Raw genomic sequence first — 5,985 nt, forward strand, 5'->3', positions numbered from 1 at the left:
GTAAGATAATTACTGCTGAGCGATGTCAAACTGTGGTAGCATTAGAGGGAAAAAACTGTACAGAGAAAGGAAACAACTCTGTGAACATCTAAGTCATGATAGAGCAGGGCCAGTTTGGTTTGAAGAACTGAAATAAGCCCTCGATGGCTGCAGAGAAGATTGCAAAGTGGTGGCAGGAGGTTGCCATTACAATTACTCTTGTTCATTTTTTGTTCTTGTTTTTGGAGCACTGGAGTTTGAACTCAGGGCCTCACGCTTGAGCCACTCCACCAACCCTCCAATTACTCTTAATAAGCAGTGTAGTGTTAAAAATAGAAGCTTCAGAGTCAGTTGAACCTGGGTTCAAATTCCATACCTATAGTTAATAGCTTCTATTTCTAATTTCTATAAGGGGGGGTTGTAAAAATAATAGTTATTTTACTAGTATTAGGCTGAGTTATATATGTAATAGAAAGCTTATAAGTTCTGTATCATAAGAAAGATGGAACATTATTTCTCTCTGAGTAAAAGATGCCATCAGAACAACCCAGGTTCCTCTACCTGGGTTTCCTCTACCATCCTAACGCCAGGTCCAAAATGGCTGCTGACTCTCAGCCATCACATCTGCTTTACAGACAGAAGGAGGGAGGAGGTAGTGAAGGGCAAAAGCAGCAGTAACTTTCATTGAGGTACCATCTCTGAGATCCCAAAAAACACTTCTGCATAAGGCTCATTGGTTGGAACTGATTCACATGGCCATTCCTACTTATTTATAACCTGAGAAATGCAGTCTTTTTCAGTTAGCAATATTGTTCCCATGAATAAAATTAAGGTTCTACTGCTGGAGAAAAAAAAAAAAAGGGAGACTGGATATTGGGTGAGCAAGAAATAGCTTCTTCCACAGATCTATCACAGGCTTAATACACAAATCAAACTAAAAATGCACATAAAACACTCAGCCTGGTGTCTGGCTTATACTACTTGCTCACTAGATACTATCTCTGTGTAGAGGCCTAAACAACCCTTTTGTGGAAGCATTGTACAAGGGCAATTAGCTCTCAACCAGGGCATCTCTTCCCTACACCTGAATGAACGGGCTTCTGTCTCTCCCTGCTGCATTGTAGGTGGGAGTCTGTAACACCGGGCTTAAGACCAACAGCATGAAAACAAATAAATACATCTCATTCATTCTGTATTGGTGTGATAGAGGCCCCACCTAATTACCCTCTGTTGATCTGAAGAGTTATTAATCTTTGTTAGGAAGACATGCTAATTGTACCTGATCAACCTGACAAAATAAGCAAATCATAAAGCCAACCAAGTAGAAAGCAAACAGAAAGAAAATGAAATTTGTTTTGGTCATAAGGACATCATATTTATCCACAGTGTGGAGTCAACAGTCATTTATTGACTCAGGTTCCTTCATTTATATCCTATCTCTGGCTATTTGCTTTAAGAGTTCAGCACTCATCAATAAGTAGAGAAAGCTGTTCACATCTGCCCTCCTGAGCTGGCCTTAGCACCACCCTCAAATGGTCAGCACCATTACGTTCCCTGTCATCAGGATGACCTCCAGTGCAGGGACACTGTAGCTCACCTGGATTTAACCTAGCAGGAGATGGTAAACAAAACAGGAGCCCAGGCAGGATTTTCCTCTTGGTCAGCCTGATTCGGGCTGGATCTGCTGGGGAGTTGACTCAGGGCTGGAAGATAAGGTATCATAGGCTGGAGGAAGGAGGTGGGGAGGGAGGTGAGTCCATTATAAACACAGGAGGCTTGACTTATCGCTACACATGACTCTGTGCTTTTAAATGTCAACAGCTTCTATAAAAATTCCATCTTCCTCACGTGCAGCCAACTAGACTGACTGCTGCTCACACCGGCGAGATTCTGACCCTTCACTTTATCTCAGCCAGAGCCAGATAACCTTGCCCTGTAGTCTAAAAATACCCAGCTCCTCTCAGCTTTCTTTTTATCTCTCTGGCTATAATGACAAAAGTGAGCCTGAGCCTTGGAAACTCTGTGTAGACTTGGAAAACTCTGTATTCCCACCAGGGCAAGCCAAGCACAGTAAACCTTTGTTTTCAGGAACTGTGAGGCCAAGCTCAGGAACGAAGGTGAGCCACCTGTAGGCTTTCTCAGACTCCTGCTGGCCCAGACAGCAGCTGCTCCTGAGGGCAGCAGAGCTCTGCATTTGCAGTGCTTTGCCTGTGCTGCAGTATTGTTTGTTAGAGTACAGTGAGGAGCCAGAGGGCTTATTTCTAGTCCTAATTTGTCACCAAATTCTGTTGGCCTTAAGAAACTCACTTAGATTTTTGGGGTCTTCACTTCCTGTCTAAAAATGAGAAAGTCTATGGAGTACTTTCTTTCTTGCTTTAATATTTCCTTATATCATCTCCTTTGTCTCTGCCTGGGATTCCAAGCACATTCATTGCAAGGTAGTTATTTCATGTGGTGAGCACCCCATATCCTGCCAAGAGTTTCTGTAGGATTGGTCTGAGGTAAACAAGATGTTTTTGGCTTCAAGCTGGTGAGAGCTGCTGGTGTGTTGCCAGCAGTTTACAAAATTATAGGAACAGAAAAGCTTTCCAATGTGGTCTCAGAAAAAAATTTCAGGAAGCATGAAGGGAGCAGAAAGAAACATACGTGCTTGGTTGCAGTGAGGCTTGGAACTAACCACTCAGGCTGTCCTTTCCGTCGTACTGACCAAGGACATTCCACATGGTGCTTAGTATGCACGGAGATTCAAGCTTTTGAAAATTGTGCTTGTTTGGTCAACCCAAGTTCAACACTAGTTTGGTTCTGTAAAGCATGGTTTTGAGTGTGTCTCTCCTGATCTTTCGTCCTCTGGTCATAGCTGACACAAGTTTGAAATGAGCTGAATTTGGCCTGAAACTGAAACTATGGATGGAGCACTCATGTTTTAAACTGTCTAGGCTGAATGTGGTGGTTCACACTTGTATCCCAGCCCCTTAGGAGGTGGAGAAAGAAAGATCTTGAGTTTGAGGCCAGCTTGGGCAAAGTTAGCAAGACCCTATTTTGAAAAAGCCCCAAAAAACAAAAGACAAAAGGACTGGGGGCATGACTTAAGTGATAGAGCAAAATAAATAAATAAGTAAACAAACTGTACATAAGCAGACGGTTATTAATGAACTCTGCTAATTAATCACCTTAAGCTGTATTTAAAAATGACTCTGAAAGTAATGTTTTAGAGGCATGATCTATACAAATGTAAGTCTTTGCCTTGATTACATCCCAATATCTTTATCTTGGTGAAATTGCAACTGATTAACATTCTCTGATGAGGTGGAGCGACCCATGCAAGTGGGTTTTAATACAATCATTTGTGAAGAAATGTCAAATTTCACCGCACACCTCTCACCCTCTGCCTCCTCCTTAAATGGCAGAGTTCAATGAAGGACTAAGTCAGATTAATGAGGGAGAGACAGAGGGGATTCTGGAGTCAAGGGAAAGACCACATAGCAGAGCAGCTTCTAATTGAATAATCTCAGTAGGCTAGTCAGTGAGCTAGCATCACTGACTACACTGACCATGTTTATTTACCTGTGGAAGGGAAAATGAGGGAGAAACTAGGGCTGTGTTTATGGACGTAAGGAGTCAAGAAAGAGAGCAAAATTGTCAGCCAGAGAAGTCTGTGACCTGGAATGAAAAAAAAGCATAATTGGCTGAGTAAATCCACATAATTAAATTAAATATGAATAGCCACCAATTGAGAATTGCACTGTGGAAAGACTATGTTTGCTGTTAATGACTCACAATTTATTTACACCTTACACACCGTGTTTCCTTACTGCTCTAAAGTAGTAAAATTGCTTTCTTCCTGGTGAAATTTATTGCCATTTAAACATGCCAAAAGGCCATTCTGGCAGTCATTACAATAATCTATCATTTCTGCAACTGCTGGTATCCTGTTCTGTGGTCAAATTCAATCTGAGAAGGGTCAACAGAATTTTTCCACCAAATGCTTCCCTCTTGACTATCATCAATTTACCTTTGTCAACAAAAAGGGCATTACTAGAGAATGAAATAGAAGATCCCCTTAAGACCTCTGGCAAACACCAAGAGCGGCTCTGCCTGAAGCATCCCTTCAACCCGTGTGTCTGTCTTTGTGCATGAGGCTCTGTGAGCTCACAATGGGCCTCATGCAAGCATGGTGGTGGTGGGGGGGGGAGGCTGCCACCTGTCGGTTCTTCTCTCCAGTGACAGACAACATGCAGCACACCTCAGGGTAGCCAACACTGTAGTTGCTGTTTCCAGTGGGCCTGGCACTTTCCAGGGCTGAGGAACATCTTGGGTAGAGAGATGAAGCATTTTCATTGTCAGTGGTATGGCTATGCCCCTTCCTGCCTCTCCTCACATTTCTTTCTTCTCTTTTCTTATCTGACTTTCCGTATTCAACTTTCAGATCACACAATTCCAACCCCTGTTCACAGCAGGAGTTGCTTACTCTGTAGCAGAGGGAAAAATAACTGTCCTGTGCCACTGAGAGGTAAGGCTTCAGGTCCTCTGTATGCAGGAAAATGAGGTGGAAAGTACAGGAAAAAAATGCAGCTAGCTCAGGGGCTCACATGATTTCCTCAAGCAAACTTAGCTGTTTTCAATTCTGATGGGAGTGAGGAGGGGGACTTGGACAGCCGGAACCATTTCTGGATTGTCTTTCTTGGTTCATATGTGAGGATGCAGCCTCTTTCCTGGGTTCCTTTCTTGAGAAGAGTTGTTGCCTTTTCTGTGAAGGGGAGGTGGCAACAAGGCAGGACAAGTGACTCCTTCTACCTGTCAACCCAGCAACAGTGGCCACATCACCCTCAGCCTACCACAGCACAGACAGTTCTGGTTTTGTTCACATAGACTGGCCATATACGATGGTTTAGAGTCAACAGGTTTAATCGTGAGTGGTCAGATGGCAAACCTGAGAATGATGTAGTGTTTCCACTGGGAACTTGGGCGGGGGATATACAAATTAAGTTTTTAAATTTTATTTTTTATAGTTAATCTCTAATTCAGTTGTTATACTTTATGGTACAAATTGTGAGCTTTCCAGTTGATCAGCAAGTTGTCCTAAATATCTTTTGTTGCTAAAACAAAAGTTTTTAATTTTGTAGAAGGACCTCAGTAAGCCAAAGGTTATTCTTCTTTGGCTTTTCAACATCTACCATGGTGTTACTTATTATCTGTGAATTTTCTTTTATGTACAGTTAAAGTCTACTTTGGAGTTTGTATACTGTGGGCAGGGGGGTCTATCTAGATGTGCCCATTGCTTTTTGTTAAAATCTGGCTTTATGTTAAGCAAAACAACAAATTCATCAATAGTCTGTATATCAGAGCAAACTAAACTTAAGTAATTTACAATAGTAAATTTTACTGATATTTATGCACATTTGGAAGTTCTCATAATTTAAAAAACATCAATCTCTCAGCATTAGAGACCATTTCTTCTTATTACAAAAAGATGTATATTCATTGCAAAAAAAGAAAATACAAAAGAGAAAAGCAAATCACTAATAACTCACAACACAATACTAATTGCTGTTAAAATCTGATGAATTTAATTCCGTAATTTTACATATAATATAAATATATTACAGTTATATGCTTTGTACTTAAGTATATGTACACAAAGAAGCATGAACATTCTGAGTTTTATATAAGACATTTGTAGGAGTGCTGCTTATGATAGCAAACACCCACAGGTAATCTGAACATCTATCAAAGTGAATTTACACCTCATCCATGCCATGGAATTTCATATGGCAGTTAAAAATGGGTGAACTAAAACTGCACACAAAAATATACATGAATTTTAGCAATATATTTTGGATGAGGAAAATGTAAGCCCCAAAGATCATATATAGTATAATGCCTTTCTGTTATTGGCAACCCCCTCCCCAAATATATGCATCTGTACTTTAGAAGCACAAGCAGATGTAATAGAAGTGGGGATGTTTACCACAAAGGAGGGAGAGGGAGTAGTAGTAGAGCAGCTGC

Source organism: Castor canadensis, chromosome 9, assembly GCF_047511655.1.
Source record: "Castor canadensis chromosome 9, mCasCan1.hap1v2, whole genome shotgun sequence".
Taxonomy (NCBI): domain Eukaryota; kingdom Metazoa; phylum Chordata; class Mammalia; order Rodentia; family Castoridae; genus Castor; species Castor canadensis.